Below are 22,671 nucleotides of genomic sequence, written 5' to 3'. Positions count from 1 at the left end.
GGTTTTACCCCCCAAAAGTCTTCCAGTTATTATACCATCATTTGACTGTAGATAATGTTATAGGCACATAAATTGTGAAGACAAGCATTAGAATTTAGAAGTAGATTTGCTGGCACAAAAAACACTTGCATCTGCCAATCAACTAAAGTAGTTGGGAATTTAAAAATTTAAACATTTGTTCCTACGACTAACTGTGGGCACAAGATTTCAGGTGCAAATTTAAAAGCTGAACAGAGGACTCTTTGAAAATTCAGACCTTAATATTACAAATGTAATCCACATACTTGATGTAAGTCCACTTGTAGAATATAAAACTCAGTACATCTGTTTCACGTGTTCAGAAAACATAGTTTTACTCCATACAGACTATTTTTAAACTTCTGGAGAACACTGAGCAGATTAAAAAAATTATGTTCACAATGTGAATCTGATCTAAGATTAGATTACTTACTTTTGTTTAAATTATACTGTACAACCCCAAGCAACTGCAATTACGCCAAATTAGTGTTTAAAATCTTTAACACATACTTGCTGAACAATTTAATGGTCATGTGGATTACATACTAGTAAGATGAATTTGTCTTTTTGCAGCTGCAAAACTTGAATACGAAAAATGAATCAATAATATTAATTTTTCATATCTAGTTAAAAAAATACCACACAGACTGAAACACTACAGATCTTCACACTGAAAATTAAGGAGCATAATTTTTATTACCCAACCAATCTGACTTACTATGGAAATAAAATAATAGAAAGCAAATAAACTTTGCTTCGCCAAAGGAAATATGAATCACCAACCAACCATGAAACTATAAACCATTCAGTAAAACCTAGAAATCATAACTATTGAACTGACATCGGTGAAAGACACCTTTTATACTTTTCTGCTGCAAAAGATTTTTAAACACAAAGCAAAAGATAAGAGTGCTATATTACTCTGAAATATGGTACTGTATCACCACAAGGTTAGGGACAGTTGAATGGCTTGGGTACTAACTTTTACTGTCTCCAAGCTCTCTAAATGTCCATTTGGGTATTAAACTTTACATTTTGAAGATGTTGAAGCAATAGCCTGATTTATTTTTTTAATCCATCTCCTAAGATCTTCCAGGTATTTTCATCATGGAAAAGTCATGACAGACACTATTTGATGTAAATGAAACAATTCTGCAATTCTGCTTCTGCCCAGAAATATCATAGTATGGTTTTATCTTAAATGTCCTATTAATACACAAGTTTTCAACTCAAGGCAGACCGCCACCATGACCCTCGAAGCAAGACGGATTCACCCTTGACACAAGATGACTAATGGTATGACATGGGCATAGCTCTCCCAAATAAGAGGGCTTTCAGTGCCACAGTGATGAAAAGCTCATTGGCAGCATGTAGCTACTGTGACACTGGCAGACCAGATGCCAGCTCTTACCAAGGCTGCAGGCATTAGCTAAGAACTGACAAACTCATAACTGGAGCCAATACCAGTTCACTTATGTGTTAGTTAGGCCATGTCTACACTACCACTTATGTCAGCAAAACTTACGTCGCTCAGGGGTGTGAAAAACCATACCCGCTGAGTGACATAAGTTTCGCCAGCATAAGTGGTAGTGTGCACAGTGCTATGTTGGCAGGAGAGCTTCTCCCGCAGACATAGCTACCGCTGCTCACTGAGGTGGTTTTATTACGTCAACGGAAGAGCTCTCTCCTGTCAACATACAGTGGCTACACAAGTGATCTTACAGCGGTGCAGCTCCATCTGTACAGCTGTGCTGCTGTAAGGTAACTAGTGTAGACATGGCCTTAGTGTTGCTCAAAATATACATTAACCTTATAAGAATGTACTTAGTGTTTAGACTATCAAATGTTTATAAAGTTGCTGTATGCATTAATCCTATTTGTAATATCTTTAGTCCATGCTATGGAAATAATTTTGAAAATGTTTGCTCTAAACTTGTAAACCCAGGTAGGAAGAGTGTTGTCAGAAGAACTATCAAAATGAGATGGGTCATCAAGGAACATTGCGGTACAAAGGATTGGGTAATTGCCCTATCACACTTTGGAAATGTTATGTGAAAGGAAGCTCGGCCTATGGACCGGAAGTCTGAATAAAGAAAATAAAACAGACACAGGAAACTTTTCCTTTTTTTTTTTTTTTTCTTTTGCTGTTTGAACTCTCACAGGGTCAGAGACACCAAACTGAAGCCAGAGATTCTTAGGGTCTACTTCATAGCTCCACCCTGAAAGCAGTGGCGGATTAGCCATTGGGCCAACAGGGCCCATGCCCAGGGGCCCCAGGAAAATGGGCACCCCTGCACACTGGCCCACTCCGCCCGCCCAGCACTCCTGCTGGGGAGCAGGGTTGGGGCGTAGGGGCTTGCCGTGCTCCACCCATCAGGTGCTCCTGCCGGGAGCGGGGGAAGCCCCCACACTCCAAACCCACTCTCAGCAGGGGTGCCGGGTGAGCAGAGCGACACAAGCCCCACACTCCAACCCTGCTCCCTGGCAGGAGCAGCAGGGAAGAGTGCGGGGACTGCAGATGGAAGGGGTGAGAAGGGGCCCCCACTTGCTCTTGCCCAGGGCCCCCAAAAAAACATCATCCACCTCTGCCTAAAAGAGGCTTTGAATTGACAGATCACTATAACTCGTCACTCTTAGGATTTAGATTGCAACTCATTTGTGCATATGGTTGCATGCTTCAGCTTGTAAATAATTAATTTCTTTTTCCTAGTTAATAAACCTTTAGATAGTTCATTACAGGATTGGCTACAGGCATTGTTTTTGGTCTAAGATCTAGGGTACCCGATCTGGTGTAAGTGACTCGAAGCAACCTGAATATTGTGTGATTTTTGGTGTAAGTGACCATTTATCATTAAGCCCAGTTTGTATGATGGCAAGAGAGACTTGAGAGCCTAAGGGGACTGTCTGTGACTCCATGGTAGTGATGCAGGAGTTCACATTTGTTACTACCTTGGTAAAATCTAAGCATAGAACATACCACCAGTTTGGGGTATCTGCCCTGTTTTTGAAATTCTGCCCTTAGGTAGGCACTTAGTGTCACGGGCCACTCCAGATTGTGTGACAGCTACATTTCAATCTAAAAAGTTCATTTTAGAAATCTAAAGCGTTCAGTGCTCATTATTTATTTTACTGTGCAAAGGCTTTTTTTAAAAAGTGTATTTTGTGAATATTCAGATGCAGGATATGGACTCATGAGTCAAAAATGTGTCACTTTTTGATTAGGAAAGCAAGACATTTATAAATTTTTCCAAATACAATAAATATACCAAAATACCAGATTCATCACAATACATAAAGTAAATAGAGAGGGTTATGATAAAGGCAGGGGAGGGGAAGTGACATAGCTATCTTCAAGGCCTATGTTAATCATAGGCCTCTAAAAAGTCAACCCAAATTGCTTTGAATTGTTTGGGCATTCCCTTTCACTACATGTAAGGTCAGCCATACCACTGAGCCGGGCATCAATATTTGGTAGGGATCAATTTTTTTCATTTTTGCAGGATTAAGTTTTTAGCAACCAAAGCTGCAGGTTGGAACCACGCTGCCTTGTTACAAGGTAATCTCTAAATAACAGGAATATATCCAAGAATGAAACTTGGCCTCCAATTTAGCATCCAATATCAAACTGGACCTTTGACTGACCTCATACCAGAAATTCTTGACACAGGGGCACTTAATGTAGCACCAACTGAGTTACATTTCCAGTAGCATTTGTGAGGCCCATTACCATTAGCTTATGTAGGGACCAGTATATTTGAGAAAGTGTCTTTTGGCAAATAGGCCACAGTGTCAGCTCTATAGTTTCGTTTTTTAACAATAGACAGAATTGTATTCCATTGGGTCGGAGATAGATGTGTATCCAACTGTGTATCGTAAGAGGATACCACTGGCTGAGTAAATTCAGGAAGTTTCCTCCAAAATAATATATGATCTGGAGCTCCCAATGCATCTGGTCTAAATACACTAGTAAGTAAACGCTTTAACTGGAGATACTTCCATGCTCCAGAGCAGAGTAAACCAAACTGTTACCAAAGATCTACACAAATGGTTTAAATTTATCATTGTCAATTATCTGTTACATAGTCATAATTCCTCTGTCCATCCAATCCCTCCAGATCCAGGTTTTGCTACTGATTTTAAGAACAGGATTGTTCCATATGACTTCTACAAGGAAGAATGGAGGGAAGCAGAACTTTTTAGCCAAGTTTGACCAAGCTTATATGACAGCCATCACTGGGAGAGCTCTGGAGCCATCAAATCTATAATAATCTGACAATGTCTGAAAGGGGTAGAGGATATACCAATTCTCATTCAATCTGAATCCAGGGTGGAGTCTGTGTGGTCATATGTAACATCCACAAAGATGCCTGGCTTAACAAAAAGGAGATATGATAATTTTCCAAATTGGGACTATTGGGGGAGCTGTAATTTGTTAAGAGCTGGTCTAGAGTTCTTACCTGTACCCAAAGGAATGCTGAGAAAATACTACTGAATTTCTTAAAATGAATTTGAGGAATAGAAACAGACTGCTCAGGACATAGAAAATTCTGGGAAGAACATACATTTTCAGTATACTAATTTTACTTGACAAACTGAGCATTAAACTCCATCTCCCCAAATCATTAGACACTTGGGCAATAACTAGGTCTATATTTACCTTCGGGATGCCCTAAATATTTTTGGAAAGCAGTATTCCTAAATATTTCAGATAAGAGGATTGCCACTGAAAGTCCCAATTTGAGAACAGTACTTTGTGGGTATACTGTTAGTGTCCAAGATTTCTGATTTACCCCAATTAATTTTATATCCTGAGAGGTGTCCAAACTTATTACCAGTAGTTAGAAGGTTAGGAATGGTAACCTGGAACACGCATACAAATACAAGTTCATCTGCATAAAACACAATTTTGTTCTCTGTTTGGGCCTCCCTGATACCATGAATATGTTTATTTGCTCAGATGGCAAAGGCTAAAGGTTCTAGAGCTAAATCAAACAGAGGAGGAGAAAGTGGGCAGCCCTGTCTCATATCTCTGTAATGGAAATGGGGTATAAATAATACCATTGATAACTACCCTGGAAGTCAGGTTGAAGTATAAAAGCTTAAACCAAGCAATATATTGTTTACCAAATCCAAATTTTGTGCACACACAACAGATTGCCCACACAGCCTGGAACTAAGACCTTTACAGCATCTAAAGAAATGACAGCTAAGAGTTCTTTAGAATTTTTTGAAGTGGCAATAATATCATTTGACACAAGTTATCTGAGCCACGTCTATTAGGAAGGAAGTCTACCGGATTTGTGTGTCGAATGTGAGACAGAACTTTGTCCAATCACACAGCAAGAGCTTTAGCTAAAATCTTAGCAACACAATTGCTTTAAAAAATTGTCTTGTAATTACTACATAGTTCAAGGTCTTTCCCAGGTTTAGGAATAACTGAAATCATAGAGTAGGAGAAGAGTTTGCTCATTCTTGGTCTCATTGAACATATTCAATAACCTAGGTGTTAAAGTTTCAGAGAACTTTTTGTAAAATTCAGCTGGGAACCCATCTGCACAAGGAGTCTTTCTGACCATCATATTTTTATAGCCTGAGTCAGTTGTGTAATTTCTAAACGGGCATCTAAAAGTTCCATCAGAGTCAGAGATTTGTGGCAGAGACAATCCACTACAAAAGTTATCTAGGGCATCTTTAGTGATTCCCTCTTCAGCTAAATATAGTTTTGAATAAAATTGTTGAAACTCTTTATTAATATTTGACTGTTGTATATAATTTATTGCTACTATCGCGAATAGCAGCTCTCTCTCTCGCCAGATTCCCAGTAGTTTTGCTTCAAAAAGAATAAAGCAAACTGCCTTTTGGGACAGAAGTTTATTGATTTCATAGTTTAGACTGATGAGAATTCAGAGTTTCTCTGGGGAGGAATTGGAAGCACAGTCTACATCCAAGGCCTTAATTTCCTTCACAAGGGTATCAATTCTATGTTCTCTCCATTTCTTTTTAAATGTGGCATAAAAGATGATATGGCCTTTGATGAAGGTTTTAAAGGCTTCCCAAAGTGTGACAACTGATGAAACTCTGGAGGTATTTGTTTTAAAGAAAAAGTTCTAACTCTTGCTGGACAGAGTTAATAAATGATGTATCAAACAGCAGAGAGGTATTTAATCTTCACATTTTAGTTGAAGGTGCATACTCTGGGGACCTAAAAGACATATGTATAGGAGCATGGTCAGATATAACAATAGTACCAATGGCATAATGAGCGACAGAATTGATCAAGTCTTGTGACACTAAGAAACAGTCCAATTTTGAATACGTTGAATGAGCTGCAGGGAAAAAAAAAAAAGATATAGTCTCTGGTCATAAGATTATCTTATCTCCACACATTTTTTAAGCCTAAATCTGCTATGTATGTAATATATACTCATGTATTTCAGTTTTTATACGGAGAAGGAGAAGATTTATCAAGGGCTTGGTCTAGAGTTATGTTAAAGTCTCCAGCTATGATAATAGGATGGTGTCCCATGTCATTTATACTCATAAAAAAATTACAACAAAATTGGGTCATCTAAAATTCATTTTAGAATTGTCAATTTCAGCCTTGAGGATAGTAAATCTGCCCTCACTGTCAGATGTTGTGCTCAGAATATTAAAATTCAACTTTTTATGTATTAGTATACCAATGCCCCTCGCTTAAGAATTAAAGCAACTGGAAATTGAGAGGCATATGCAACCTTTATTCAGTTTACAAGCCTCAAATTCTGGCAAAGGTGTTTCCTGGAGCATGGCAATGTCAACATTCTTCTTCTTTTTTTTAAAAGCACTGAGTATACTTTTTTCTTTGTGTTATTAAAACCTTTTATATTGCAGGAGACATATTTAATTATCAGAACCATCCTTGTTAAAATATACCAGATAAAATATAAAGTCACTTTACGAATAAATGAGAAATTACAAATTTTTCTGAGCAGCATACAGTTCTAGAATATCGAAGCAGCAAAAGTTATATAAACCAGGGGCAGAGTGTTGCTTCCCAGTACATATTCTAAAGGAGTGGGAAGAAAATTTCCAGCATGGGAGATAACAGGAGGGGGCAAAAAGGGGACTTAAATATGTGGAAAAAACAAAATGGAAAAGATTGTGGAGAGAAAAATATACATGAGTGCCATACAATCAAGAAGAATCTGTTTAAACAATCCAAAAACAAACACATGACATCCAGAGAAGGCAGCCAGATCTGGTGAAACTTGAAGATCCTCACAGCCCTTGGGGCCACAAATCATTACAGCTACAGTAATCACCTATTACCAATAGAACCTTCCCATTGAGTTCTACCTGTAACTGGTCATTCACAGGTGGACCCTGGTATGGAGCCCCACTAACCTCAGTGAGACGCTTCACAGGGAGATCAGCCTACAACTACATGAGCAAATAACCACTCTTTGACAGTCTTAAATTATTTGACTATATGTTAAATTAGCCACCAGAGAGAGTTTAAGTAGTCCTAAAACTGTAAACAAAATTTACAAAAAGTAAAACACAAATACACATAAAATGACAGAGCTCCAAGAAAATATTCATCCTTCTTTACGTGAACGTGTAAAGAAATTGAAACAAGCAATAAGTGAGAATCAGCTGTATAATGTTTGAGCCTGGCTGTTAAACATGGGCCTGAAAATTAAATTTTTTGTTCATGCTATTCTGTAATAGTGCAAAGCAATTTTTTCAGGAAAATATTGTACTACTAGGCTGCATGATTGAAACTTGTTAAAAGAAAAACAGAGTAGCAGCCATGTTAGTCTGTATCTGCAAAAAGAAAAGGAGTACTTGTGGCACCTTAGAGACTAACCAATTTATTTGAGCATAAGCTTTTGTTGTAGCTCACGAAAGCTTATGCTCAAATAAATTGGTTAGTCTCTAAGGTGCCACAAGTACTCCTTTTCTGTTAACACGTTTCTCAACAGTTTAAGACCAACTCCAAGATGCGCAATTATCACACTTTAACAAGAACACCTGATATCATAAAAATAAATATATTTGAGACATATATGTTATTTTTCTTGGAATCTCCATAATGCTAAGAGACCTCAGAAAAACAAAGTGTTTCAACTGTTAAACAAAAATCTCCAATCAAAATAGCTTTTAAACAAACAAACATTCTCCTTGCTGTATTTAAAACTCCAATAAGGGAATAATGAGAACCTGAAAATTAAACTGACTATAAACTTCACTGAGTTTCAATTTCCAAGTTGAGAGAAATACAAAAAGAATGCCAAGTAAATTAGGATCCCAATCCTACAATGCACATGCTTAATTGTATGTGTGCCATTTACTAAAATCAGAGAGGCTACTTACATGCTTGAAGTTAAGCATGTACAAAAGGGCTGGCAGGACTGGGGAATATATCTGTAAAATCTTGACTTTTAATAATTTAAAGGTGTTATTAATAAATACTGCTTAGACACCATGCTGAAACAAAGTAAAATTTATTCATTCAACAAAATTTAATTTTTCACTGTACCCTTAACTTCAGTCTCTCTGCTATAACAGGATTTAAGCAACTATTTCTAGACTGAAATCGCTGTACAAGCATTAAGTATTATAATGACTAATGATGTGAATCATTTTGGGATTTAGAGACAGATCCTGCAAGCTGATCCAGGCAAGTGGACGCCTTGGGGCCCCATGAAAGGGACGTGTTTACGTTTATAAACCTTCTCTCGGGCCAGCAGCTCTTCATTCTATGGGACCATTGGTTTCCAGGACTGGATTCACGAGTTGCAAACGTCAGCTGTCCTGTAACTTCGCACGCCACTGAATTTCATTCCAATTTAACAGTGACACTAAGAACACCCCGCCTTGCCAACGACAGGCCATGGGCGATCACTCTACCAGCAGCCCGCCGCCCGGTTTTATTGTCCATCCTGTGCCGCAGACAAGACTGCTCCTGGCCCTACGGCTGCGGCGGACAGGCTCGGCTCCCGGCCGGCAGGGTGCTGCGAGGATAACCGCGCGGAGCGGCGCAGACCAGGCTCTCCCCGACCAGCTCCGGCAGCCGGGAGAGCCCCTCTGACAGTGGGGGCAGTGCGGGCGGGGAGCGCCGCTCCCGGCTGCACAGACCGGACGAGACGCCGCCCACGGCTCCAGGCGCGAGAAAGAAAACAAACAGGGTCCCGGCTCCAACGCCAGCTCCAACCCGCGCCCCGGGCAGGTGGGGAGCTGGCGGCTCGGAGCGTCCCACCCCCGTCCTCGGGGCGGCGAGAGCAGGCGGAGCCCGGCCGGGCGCCGGGCCAGCCGGGCAGGGCTCCAAACGTGCTGGGAGTTGTGACAGGAGTAAAGTGGGTCACAAGGCCTAGCGGGTCCCTTATGAAACAGCCCCTGCCCTGCCCCGCCGGGGAGCCCCTGCCCCAGCCCGCGCCCGGCCCGACGGGCAGCCCCTGCCGTGCCCACCCCCCGCCGCTGCCCTGGAGACGGGAGCCCCGCCAGGACTGTCAAACTTTAATGGCTCCCCGGCCGGGATCCGGGGGACCCCGCCCGGCCACAGCCGCCCCGCCTGCCCTTGCAGCGCGCACCTTACCCGGCTCCCCACGCCGCCTGACCACTCTGGGCTCCTTGCAGTGTGCGAAGCCGCTTCCTGCGCTTAGTCCCAAAGCCACCGACAGATCCTCCTCCAGCAACAGCCAGGCCTGTGATTCCCTCACCGCCACCACTGCGCATGCGCCGCCAGAGCCTACCGGCAACAGCAGCCAGCAGACTGACTAAGCCCCGCGCCAGTGCGCGTGCGCCAGGCTGCCGCGGCTGGGCCTGTGATTTACCTTCGCCGCTAAGGGGCATGCGCAGCCTCCCACCGCGGCTTGCGACTCCTCTCCAGTAGTGCCGCCCAGCTGCGGCGCGGAGAGCAGTTCTGTACGCGCTCGCAGCCTGTGTAGCGGGACCCAGCTCCCTGACCTCAGATCACCGCGGTAGAGACGCGGGTGGCTCTGTGAGGAGAAAATGGCGCCTTTTCGCTGGGCTGAGCCGGCCGGCGCGGCTACAGAGGCAGGGGCTGCGGGACGGAGGGCGCTCCCTTGTGCCTTGGCGAGTGGGGACCGCCCGAGCGGGTCCCAAGGCGGTTACATCACCCTGCCCAGCACTATTAGCGCCTTTCGGGGCGGGCCCCCCAGCCGCCCCACACGTACGGCTAGTGAGGCAGCGACTGCGGGAGACGCTGGGGGGGGGGGGGGGTCTGACAGCAGAGTCCCGGTGAGCCATGGCCTTATTGTTAACCCTGCTTCAGGCACTGCCCCGCTCTGCACCCCAGGAGGGCTGGCGAAATCCTCGCTGCCCTTGCCGCCTCCAAGCGCCTCAGCAGCTGCGCGCGTGGGAGGAGGAAAGGCACGGCGCGTGCTGCCTGGGGCCGGCGTAGAGCCGCTTGAAAGCCCTTAGCCGCTCACTGCAGCCTCGTCTCACCCGCCGCCCTCCTCGTGGTAGCTGGGCGCTTCGCTCCCTTTAATGAACCTCCCCTCACGTCACCCCTGGGAAACGCGCCTCAGGTTATACAGAAGTACACACGAAAGCCGGAGCCCCGCTGCGCAGGCCCAGAGCGCGCAGCGTCACTGCAGGGAGCAGTAGTTGAAGAGGAAAAAAAATCACAATCTGCGCCGGGTAGGAGGCTGCGCATGCTCAGAAAGGAGAGGAGTTTTTATTGAGTTGATCGCAGACTTATAACTCATATAAAGGCGCTTTATACGGCAGGTGATGATTCCCGCCCCCCCCCCCAATAGCTACATCAATATAAAGTAGCTTTACACAGATATAACCAAGTACACAGTGGGAAGCAGCAGGGAGTTGTACTGCTTTCAGTGTACCAAAACAATTATTCAGGGGGTAGCCCTGTTGCAGCTGAAGAAGTGTTTTTTTGCCCACAAAAGCTTATGTCCAAATAAATCTGCTAGTCTTTAAGGTGCCACCTTGTTTTGGGGAATACAATTTATGTGTCTAGACTGAGGCATAAGCGACTTGCTCAGCCACAATCAGGAAGTCTATGGAAGAGTACGGAATTGAACTCCAAGCACCCCGCTCCTGGTATCTTCACCACCCAAATGAAGGCTACTTACCTGGAACTGGAGTTCTTCGAGATAGACTCTGACTATTAAACTCCTGGCCACTCCTGCTCTGTCATGTTTGCCTCTCTGTTTTTAACTAACTTTACACCCGAGAGTTAGAAATAAAACAAACAAAAAACTTGGGTTGTCAAAAAAATATATATATAGGCTGTGCTGTAACCGGATACCTATGTTCTCTGATAGGGAGGACATTCATTCTTTATATGGCTTTAACAGCACAATATATATGCTAACAAACTTAAACAAAGGCTTTGTTTAAGATTGTTAGCATATGCATTGTGCTGTTACATTGGTCAGGAGTCCTCGGGGGGGGGGGGTGCGTGTGGACGGAAGGTGTTTAAACAATGTTTTTTATTCTGTTTCGCCCCATTGGTCTGAATTATCCATGACATCCATACTGCATCACATCAAGTCCAAATCACTAGAGAAATACCTCTGCTTGCACCGACCAGAGGATGTTTGGATTTTGATGGCCACCCAGTTCTGCAGCCTGAATGGAATCTGGTATGGTCGCCAGTGTACCTAGAATTCTTCTTTACAGACAAACTAGTCTAACATGCATTTTGTTAACTTGAACTGGAGCAGCAAAACAAAGAAAACAAATGCCTCATTTTCCAGCTTTGTGGGTGAGAGAACTATAAGTGAAGATTATAATACTGGACACTGACAGCCTTAAACCAGCCAGCTGCTGCAGAAATCTGCCAAGAACTTTGCGGAAAATATTATATGTAAATATATATAAAATGTTCGTCATTTTAGTAATGGAGGTAAGACATCACACATCTGCCCACCTTTATTCGAATGAAGCTCCTTCTTATCTGACAACTCAGGCATTGTCAGTTTCATCCAGAACAATTTACAAACTTGGAACCTAATACTGTAAACCCTTAATCATTTGATCAATCCCATTGAAGACAATGGGATTATTTGCATGACTATGGACCACTTTTGTAGACTGGTAGGAGTTTCAGGAGTCTGTTCCTATAAAGGAAGTTGAATCCCCCATTGAAATGCAATGTTTGGGTACCACACCATAAAGCAGTTTAGGATACAGTTCTACTTAAAATTTGTCTTTTAGTAAGTCATACATATGCTGAAATGGCTCTTCACCCAACTCCTATATTCCCCATAAACAGATTGAATACTACATGTTTGCGGAGAAAGTGAGTAGTTAAGCATGTTGATGTTTGTATGTACAAAGGGGGGTGTCAAAGGAGACGGGGAGAGCGTGGGGGCCCCGGGTTGGGGGCAGGGTGCAGACAAGTCACATGGACGGTCACATGGGGAGGTCACGTGCCCCCCGCCTCGTGTCCCTCCTATGAGTGCAGTACCTGCAAGAAATGATTTCTACTTGCACCACTGGAGTATGAATATGTATACCCCATGCATATGGATTCTGAATATGCAGAATCCATCTAAAAGAAGTTCAGTTGAAGGTAAGTAACCTTCAATTCTTTGAATATCCTCTGCATATTCCCACTCATGGAATAATCTGGCAAACAGTATCCCATGAATGGAAGGTGGGACTCAGGATCCTAATTAAACAGGGATGGCAGTACTGTCCTATCAAACTGAGTGTCTGCCTTAGATGCTCTGACTAAAGAGTAATGTTTAATAAATGTATTTACTGAGCTTCAACTAGCAGCTCTCAGTGATTGGGACGTGTAATGGATGTTATGGAAATAGCCTTTGTTTAGTAGAACGGGCTCATGCAGCGCTAACAAGAGGAGAAACAGATGCCAATGTATAGCTTTCCTCTGTAAAATGTCTACCCAAATTGATATAGTTTGTGAAGAGACTGCTTGACCTTAGATGGCCTGCACAAGATATACAGAGATTTTTGAGGACATGCAAAATTCCTTAGTCCTACTCAGATCGTAGGTGAGGATCCTCTTAGCATCTAAAGTAAGCAACCTTGATTCACCCTTGTGACTGAGGTCTGGGGAAGAAAACTGGTTTAAAAATTAGTTTGATTAATGCAGAATTCAGACTCTACTTTGGGGTAAGGACAAAGCAGCAGCTTATCTTTTCTGAAATATAGTAAAAGATGGATCAGCAGTGAGGGCATGTAGTTCACTGACTAGCCTAGTATGTGCTATGGCTATTATAAAAAGTTTTAATGGACAACTAGAACAGAGAGCTGTGTTAGAACTAAACTGAGATCCCTTGATGGGACTAATTATTGTATCTGTGGTTACATGTCAGCAAGCCCCTTTATAAATTTCTTACCCATATTATGTGCAATGGGAGATTTATTATCTAAGAAAATATCAAGGGTGAATCTAAGAGGATAAAGAAAGACCCAAAACTTTTAATTAGAGCAAATATTCCAGAATATATTCAATTGGTGGTAACAGTGTTGATCCAGGTTTTTCATGTATCCACTTCACAAATCTAGTCCATTTGAAATTATAGCACTTTTTAGTCAACTGTTTTCTCGGGGGGTGAGGGGTGGGGCAGGGTTGTTTGTTTAAGTTAAGTATAACTTGCTGCACTTCCGATGGGAAAGATTTTTCCATTACAGTCATATAGCCCATGCAATCAGTTGCAGTGATAGAGGTCTGGGTGGTAAACCTTTTGTTTAGGCAACATATCTGGTAACACTAGAAGAAGTCTGTAAACTCCCTTTGAAAGTTGCAGGAGGTTTGTGTACCATTACTGATCCAGCATGGCCAAGTCAGCAAAGATACCCATCTGGCTTTATCTTCCTTACCACCTTCTGAATGTAATGGGAAGCTTATAGTAGTCCATTCTCCCAATTCTGGAGAAAAGTGTCTGATATCAAGAGACTGCCCATACTTTCTCATGAGCAGAAATGGAAAAGGTATTGTATCTGGTGGTAAATAGATCTATGTCCAGAAATCCTTTGGTTTGAAGATGTCATCAGTTTCTTTATTGACCATTCATGCAGATGTGTCATATCTCCGCTTAGTTGATCTGTCAAGTTGTCCTTTTCAGCACAATGAAGGGCCATGGGATAAGCTCTATGCTGGATACATCAGTTCCATAACTCAATTACTACTTTACACAGTTGGAAAGTGTGCTCCACCTTGTTTAAGATAATATATTGCTATCATGTTACCTGTGGCAATCTCTTCTACTCTTCCCTAGATGTGAGGTAGAAAAGACTTGAGAGCTAAATGGATGATTCTAAACTCTAGAATTTTCATATTCAGTTTCTTTTCTTCAAAGCTCCAGTGTGTTCAAACTGTTAGACTGTCAAAATGTGCTCCCTACCCCTTGTTGGAAGCATCTGATGCGATTGTTATGGCTGGAGACCGAGGATCAAAAAACATTCCTTTTAGACCATTTGTGCTCTGAGTCCACCATGTGAAGGATAACACAATCCCCTCCAGAATTTCTTTCTTAGCATACTGTCCATACTTGGTCTGTAAATTTCCTGCCAGCCAGTGTTGTAGAGTTCTCATCCTGAGTCAAGCATATGGTATGACATAAGCGGCTGAAGCCATTATGCCCATCAGCACTAGAGAAAACGTTAACATTTGCTTATAGCAAGTTGAAGCTTGAGAAGTCTCTTTTGTGAGACAAGGTGGGTGAGGTAATATCTTTTATTGGACCAACTTCTGTTGGTGAGAGAGAAAACCCTGCCTGCCTGAGCATCTGGAACTGTTCCTATGAAGTGAATTATTTGAGTAGGACGAAGCAAGAACTCTTTCATATATATCAAGAGGCCTAACCTCTCAAAGAGGGAACAGGTGTAACTAATGTCTTCAAGAAGAGCATCCTGTGATGTTGCACTGAGAAACCAATAATCTCATTATGGTTCAGTGAAAATACCCTCAGATAAGTGAGAATACTTTGTGTAAAAAAAAAAACAAAACCATGGGTGCTGGAAGTGCTGTTGTCCCACCATAAAATACTTGTGACTTGGTCTGTTAGAAATATGAAAATAAACATCCTTTAGATAGAGAGCTGCAAACCAATCATGGATGAAAAAGAAAGATCCAATGGATGCTGGCATCAGCATATGGAAACAGAATTTCCTGATGGTGGTGAGCTTCCTTACATCCAGTATCAGATGAAATCCTCCACGTTTCTTTGAAACAAGGAAATATCTGGAATAGAAGGCCTGAATTCTGGACTGTTTTGAAACCTCCTCTATTGCTCCCACCTTTTACTGGGATGGAATATGATTTTAACATGCTCTTTTAAGAGGGATTCCCTAAATAGGGAAGGGATGGGGGTTGGGTGGAAATAGGGTTTCAAATGGAATTATACGAATAGAGAAACTATAGGACCCAGAAAATGTAGAATTCTCTGGAGAAAAGCAAGAAAGTTAATCTGATATCTTTCGTATTTCAAAAGTGGAGATCCAAGAAGCATAATTTGAGGGAGTTTTCTCCTTCCCCTTTTAGATAACAACTCCTGTGGATCCAGTATGTAATCCAATTGCAGAGCTATATGGTGTAGTTTAGCTGCTACAGTAACTGTTGTTAATAGCTCATCTTAAGTGATCACTCTCCTTACAGTGTGTATGATAACACCCATTTTTTCATGTTCTGTGTGTATATAAATCTCCTCACTGTATTTTCCACTGAATGCATCCGATGAAGTGAGCTGTAGCTCACGAAAGCTTATGCTCAAATAAATTGGTTAGTCTCTAAGGTGCCACTAGTACTCCTTTTTTTTTTAAGAAACTGCTGTGTGTTCCAGAATTATCTTAAGTTCCGATGCAGTCTTTGGATCAATTAGATGACATTTACACAGGATTTGCCTTCTTATTTTTAGTTTAGGATGTGAAGTTGATGTATCCAAATCGGATTAATTTTTTGAGACTACTTGGTCCTGCTAAGAGGAGCCTTTTTGTCTTCTGCTGTGCTTTTCAAAACCGAAGTGGACGGATCCGATGGCTTTTCTTACAGTTTGGATCTTCGCTCAGAGGCCATTGCCCAGGAAGCCTTTGGAATTTTCATGGTCAGACATGATGGTTTCCAAATCAACTGTGCAGCAGTCATAGAACTCAACCTCAGAACAGAAAACGGAGGTGTCGTCAAGATATTCTTCTTCTTTTTGGAGCTAGCTGTACTCTGAGCTAACAGTGGTCTTTTTATCCTATGGTCTGATTGTGAGATAAGCTTTCAGTCAGTGCCTGCAATAATTCATCCTTCAGGCACGCTGCAGCAGCCAATCCATAAGTGAGGACCAGGTCTGCTGACTCCCAGAGACAGCAATTTAATCCCACAGGAAGAGCAGCAATCCATTCTATCCAACCTCACTACTTGGGCTGGGAACTCTCCCTCCACCTCGTGGTGTTTCCAGCCTGCTCCTGCCTCAAGTACCCAACCTGCTTCTGTTACTGCCACAGGCTTCCAGCCTGCTATCACCAGTTGGCCCAATGCTGCTATCCACCTATACTTCCATGGTCTACTCCACCCCTACTTCAGTGAACCATCCAGAGACCCCATGATGCTGATCCTTTAGAAGCTGCTAATATGAGCAACATCCCTGTCAAAGCTTCTTGGAGCAAGAGAACTTGCAGTCTGTTATAGTCTGTTCAGATGCTTTGTACATGGTCTTGGAGTGCAGATGCTGCAGATAGAATACCTTGAAGTACTGTGGCCCTCATTGAGACGTGCCAAACATCGGACATGAGCATCCAAGGTCGAGAACACTGCCTGACACAATGTACACCTCTGAAAACTGGGTCTTTTGGTCTTCAGCTCTGCCATTAAGCTGATCAACAGAACCAAATCTAAACTATAACTAAATAATAACAAGAACTGACTTAATTATATCTATCCAAATTAAACTAATAGTAAAATACTATCTAAGCCACTAAAATTCTTGAGAAGGTTCTGGATCTCAAGGATCCAGAGAAATTTACATGCATCTGCTGCTGCGGTTGGAAGGAACTGGGGCAGCTGAGTGCGCCACAGACCCTTTTATAGCCTCACCCTCAGAACATTTGGGAATGCTGAGGGACAGGGTAGGAGGGGTGCATGAGCATTCCCAGATGGTTCCACCATCTGAGCTGCCCAGCCGGCACACCCCATGAATTTGAATAGGCCAAGGACACTCAAAGAGCTACATCCTTAATTCCCATCAGCTAAGTCTCACAGCTTCCTGTGTACAATAACAAATGTAGAAAAAATGCAAAAAGGAACTTCGTCAGCCTGACAGACTGATATGTTCTTTGCTAAAGGTGTGCTAGTCTGAAGTGCTTTTGTTTGATATTTTGGTTATACTTTGGGATAGAGAACAGGTACTTTGCAAAAAATCTATTGTTCCAGTGCAGAAGGATAACACTTTAAAGATAGGATCACAGTAAATAAAGGACTCATTTTGTGGCTAAAGTTGAGAGATGGTGCCCTTTATTTTGCGGAGTATTGGGATAATTTTGAAAGTTAAAGGTCCAAGATGTGCCTTTTTCTCTTATTCATATAGGCTACATTTGTATCTGAAGTTGTTGAGCAGCTTCCTGTTGAGTTTAGCTGCTGGTTGTTTTTGTTTCACAAATAGCAGAGCTGAATATCAGGAATAAAGTATTTGTTGATTAAAAGAAATATCCAACAGCTTTAAAATATAAACATGACAGATGTTAGTCACGTTGCTTATTGCACTTAAAGTACTCCGATACTACGGTTATAAGCATAGCATAAGAATCTATGTAGAACAGCCATTTGTTCTTTAGAAAAAACATTAATTTTTAGAGTATGTTGGTTTATACATATATTTAAGTACTCTTTTTCTGGTTATAGGGTTTGTCAGAACCTGCCCTTTCCTGAGCACACACCTTGTTCAACACTGGTGTCTCTGGGTCACTAATAAAGCCCTTTATCCCTCTAAGCTTCTTTCTAGGACACTTGCCTTTAAATATCAGGCAATCCTGGCTGCTTTTCCTAACTTTTTTCCCAAGGACCCTGCAGATCTCTTCAAAACCTCACTGAGTGGGAGGGGTCTCTGACCTGTGGGTTTGAAAAAACCACTAAACTCTTATTTAATGAAATTAAATAAAGATAACAATAGCATCCAGTAACCCTTCTACTTTTTACTCTGCTAGGGAAACACTAATCTTGTAAATGCTTCCCTTCCTAATCACAGTCTAGCTGTCCACCTTCTACTCTCTCTCACATCAGGAGTCCTTCAAATCGAAGACCTCCAAAGTTCAAAATGGGTAGACTGGGTGGAGCTTCTGTCCTGGAGTCTAAGCCTCTGTGTCTCTGTGCACCCAGCAGCATGTTCTTTTTGGTCTTCATCCCACAACACACCCCATCATACAATTTTTTTTTAACGCTTATCCTGGAACAACATCTCCTCATATCAAATAATTTTAGGTTAAGATAGTCCCTTCTCCACAGGGATCTCTCTCTCATTTCGTCCTTTTGGCTGCAGTACATCTAGGGTTTACTATCGGGGGACAGAAGTGGAAGAATCTAAAGTAGCATTAGGAATCCTGCATTCTGCTACAACACCAGAAGCTTGATTTTACTAACTACAATATTTTGCACTTCTGGCTTCCAGCTAAGGAAAGTGCTTTACAAACATTAATTAAACATCTCCTCCCCCTATGAAGTAGATAGGAGATACTGTAAATAGAGATCACTGAATCTTGGTGGTTAAACAGCAGAGCAAATACTACACAGCAGGAGGTGAAAAACAACCAGGAGAAACTGGTGGAGCAACTTAGACATAAATATGTATTATCTAAATGGGAATGTGTTCAGGACACAAAGGTTGACACCAGCCCAGACTCATGAAATTTGCCATAAGATCTCTAATAATCAAGAATGTTCTGAAAAGATGGCACCCCAAGTAGCAAAGTGCCCCTTCACACGATGCAGATGTATTATTGTAGTTCTGACACGAAGGGAACAGCAACACCTACTGAACCACCAATGTTTCTTGCAGTACCTGCTATTTTTGAAGGTCTTCACATCTTGATCCAACTTGGGTTTTGATATCTGACAAGATCAAAATACAGGATAATATGGCTGCACAAATGTGCTATTGCATTTCCTCCAATGGCTCTTGTCTAGTGTTTTCTACTGTGCCTTGAATGTGCACTGTAAAGCAATAAGAGCTTATTAAGTATTTATTAGTGGGAAATGTTCTGATAGTTTTTTAAAAAACGTATTCATTTGCTAAACGCTTATGTTAACTGGTAAAACAAAATACAGTACTAAAAGAGAAAGAAGCCTAACTGATTTTTGTAAATGATTTAAAAAAACATTTTCAGGCCTTGTATATACATTGGTTCATGGGATTTTAATAAAATCATTGATTTATAGCTGTGTTGCTCTGGGACAACATTGGGGTGGAGCAGCAGTAAGGTGTGCTGTGGGGGATGAGGTACATAGCAGCAGAGGAACAGGGATATTCTCAGGGAATGTGGAGGTCCATTGTATAAAAAAAAGCACTTACCAGCATTGGATTATCTTTCCTGTAGTGGCTTGGGGGTGGGGATTTGTCATCTGGGTAGAGGTGCAGAAACACATGCTTATTCTCCGTCTCTCCTAGGCTTTCTCCAGGACTTTTTCCAAGGTCCCTGCTACCTCTTTGTCCTGCCCCTCACCAGCCTGCCATCATATGATGAGGCCAGCGGTATTGAGGAGGAGGTAGTTAGTGACTTCAGGCTCCTAACTTGCAGCCCTGGAAGAGCTCCCAATCCATTCACTGAAGCATGGGCATGTGCTAGGTCCCTGCCCAGAGCAATTGTTAAGAGTCCTTTGCCCTCCAATACAAGAGTGGGAGGTGCTTCATGCACTCCCAGCACTGGAATGGAATCAGGGAATGCCCGCCTCTGGGAATATCCCCTGGGACAGGTGAATATTCTTGCCAAGTCAGGCAAAGTCATGGAGGATGGTGTAGTCTGACCAAACAATGACCAGCACCTGTGTGTGCTCCAGAGACCAGGAGGCTACCCTCAGACCATGATCACCTGTATTGATCAATAGATTTCAGCAGAAACCCCCCTGAAGTGCTCAGTGCAGGTTGCTACTACCATTGGCAAAGAGGTGGGGAGGTCAGGGAGCTTTGTACTCTTGGGTAAGGTTCAGACAGCAAAGGGATCAATGCATTATGGGAATGGCCCTAGAGGACTACTGATACCCGTAAGCTGGTACCTGCCCATTATCCCCATCCATACTGCACTGTAGAATGGGTACAGGGCAATGCCACAGTGGATACATGTACATACCCACCCCCGTCATGTGTGCTAGCTTTCACTCATTAGACTGTCCTTCAGAAATATGCTTCAGAGCTTCAGATATTGACAACAGGGAGGCTATGGTACCACAACACACATGTAATCTTGTACAGTCGCAAGTGTAGACACACCCTAAAAAAAAGTTTGCTAGCAGGAGGCATCATGAGAATGAAGAAGTCAAATGGATGATGATGTATAAGTGGGAGGAGACAACTAAATCACTAACTTACATATCTTGGAACACTCTGATCCTCATTACCAATGAAGTGGAGGCATCTGTAGTCAAATAGCATTTGACAAGCTCGGTATGATACTCATTAGCCTGTGAGAATGCAGTCTCAGGCCCATCTAGTAACAGTGTCTTAAACCAAGCCATTACTCTTGTTGCAGTCCTCAAAACAGACATCTCTGACTTTCTAAATGCTTGAGAATGAGAGGAATTAAATTTGACAATATAACTAACATCTAATAAAAACAGTTTCTTGCCATGGGGTACGAGGCACCTGCTTTGGCCAGAAAGGAAGAAAAATGGGTTAGTTCAGGAGGAATACAGTAGTCATCTTGAAGACCAATTCCAAAGAAATTGAAAAACACTTTTCTGGAAAGAACTGAAGGTAGAGTTGATGAAAGGCAGTCATCATCTAGATCAGTGGTTTTCAAACTTTTTTTCTGGGGACCCAGCTGAAGAAAATTGTTGATGTCCATGACCCAACGGAGCTGGGGATGAGCAGTTTGGGGTGTGGGAGGGGCTCAGGACTAGGGCAGAGGGTTGGGGTGTGGGAGTGAGGGCTGCAGGGTGGGGCCGGGAATGAGGGGTTCAGGGTATAGGAGGGGACTCTGGGCTGGGGCAGGGGATTGAGGTGCAGGAGGGGGTCAGGGCTCTGGGCTGGGGTGGGATGAGGCATTTGGGGTGCAGGAAGGGGTTCCGGGTTGGGGGGGGCTCAAGGCTGGGGCAGTTGATTGCGGTGCAGGGTTGCAGCGCAGTCAGCAGTGCAGCTGGGGTGCAGAGGCAGGCTTCCCGCCTGTCCTGGCACTGCGGACTGCGTTGCGCCCTGGAAGCAGGCAGCAGGTCTGGCTCCTAGGCAGAGGCGCACAAGAAGTTCCACGCAACTCTTGCCTGCAGGCACCTCCCCCACAGTTCCCATTGGCTGGGAACAGGCCAATGGGAGTGTGGAGCTGGTGCTCGAGGCGGGGGCAGCACACGAAGCCCCATGGCCCCCCTGCCTAGAAGCCAGGATGCAACGTGGTGTCAGAACAGGTAGGCACTCACCTGCCTTAGCTGGGCAGCACCGCCGATAGGACTTTTAATGTCCCGGTCGGCGGTGCTGACCAGACCCGCTAGATTCCCTGGGTGCTGAGAAAGGCAACCCAGTGCCTTACATGCCATGACCCAGTACTGGGTCACGCCCCAAACTCTGAAAAATACTGATCTAGATCACTATAATAAGGAAACCTGGCTTAAAGGAAAGAAATTGTAAGTCTCTGAGACTCATCTTGAATCCCAACAGAAAAATGTCCAAAACACCCTGGAGTGCATGAGATAAGGCAGTAATACTCCAGGTGCCAATGGACCATTCTTAGTTGCTTGCATTGAAAGTACTATGAGCTGCAGTGCATGGAATGTATGAGCAGACTCAATATAAAATTGTTTAGATTACTATAAGCAAAAATATTAATGGATTCTTGAATCTATTACTCTATAGGAAATGGCCAGTAGGAAGCTGCACAACCTGTTATGTTTTTGCTCAGTTATATAGCTGTACAATCTTACATGTGCTGAGTGTGAACTGAATGCTGGATGTTTTTGCATATATAGTCCATGAACCATCTTAGGTTTACGCTACAGACCTATATTGGTCCATATCCCTGAGTGACATAGTCTCAGGGAGGCAGATTAACTAAGACGACAGGAGAGTGCTCTCCTGTCGGCTTAGAGCATCTTCATTAAAGCTCTTCAGCAACACAGCTGCATTGGTGAAGCTGCGCCGATCCAGCGTTTTAAGTGTAGACATGCCCTGAGTAGACTCTGTATAGGGAAGTCTTCATTAGTGCAGTGAGACTTTTTCAGTTGAGGATATGAGGACAGCATGATGGAAGTACATTATTATGTTATATTTGAATAAATAGCCACAATAAATAATAATGCTGAATTAGGAAGTGTTTCAGCTCATTTACATCCATAACTTTAGGCTTTGTTCATCAATGCACTGCACTGCACTTACGTCAATAATTTTAGGCTTTGTTCATCAATGCACTGCACTACTCTGAAGTAAGCATCAGTTTCTCTTCAAGAAAACTTAGACTAATTGTCAGTATTAGAAACAGTTGGAGAATTATCCTTGACATTGGAGAAGATTACAAAATGCAGTTCTCATGTACTAA

General features: G+C 42.8%; 1 protein-coding gene across 7 annotated transcripts in view; it reads right to left on the bottom strand.

Annotated features, from left to right (window-relative positions):
• Nucleotides 1-9,772, bottom strand: part of CLOCK (clock circadian regulator) — a 90,047-nt gene extending 80,275 nt beyond the window's left edge. For all 7 annotated transcript variants that reach the window (XM_074951382.1, XM_074951384.1, XM_074951386.1 and 4 more), the window contains exon 1: nucleotides 9,596-9,772. The gene's annotated coding sequence lies outside the window, so the exon portion shown is untranslated. The remainder of the gene's footprint in view (nucleotides 1-9,595) is intronic.
• Nucleotides 9,773-22,671: the final 12,899 nt, after the last annotated feature.

This window comes from Natator depressus, chromosome 4 (assembly GCF_965152275.1).
Source record: "Natator depressus isolate rNatDep1 chromosome 4, rNatDep2.hap1, whole genome shotgun sequence".
Taxonomy (NCBI): domain Eukaryota; kingdom Metazoa; phylum Chordata; order Testudines; family Cheloniidae; genus Natator; species Natator depressus.
The sequence above is the reverse complement of the archived record's forward strand: the minus strand, read 5'-3'. Positions and strand labels throughout refer to the sequence as shown.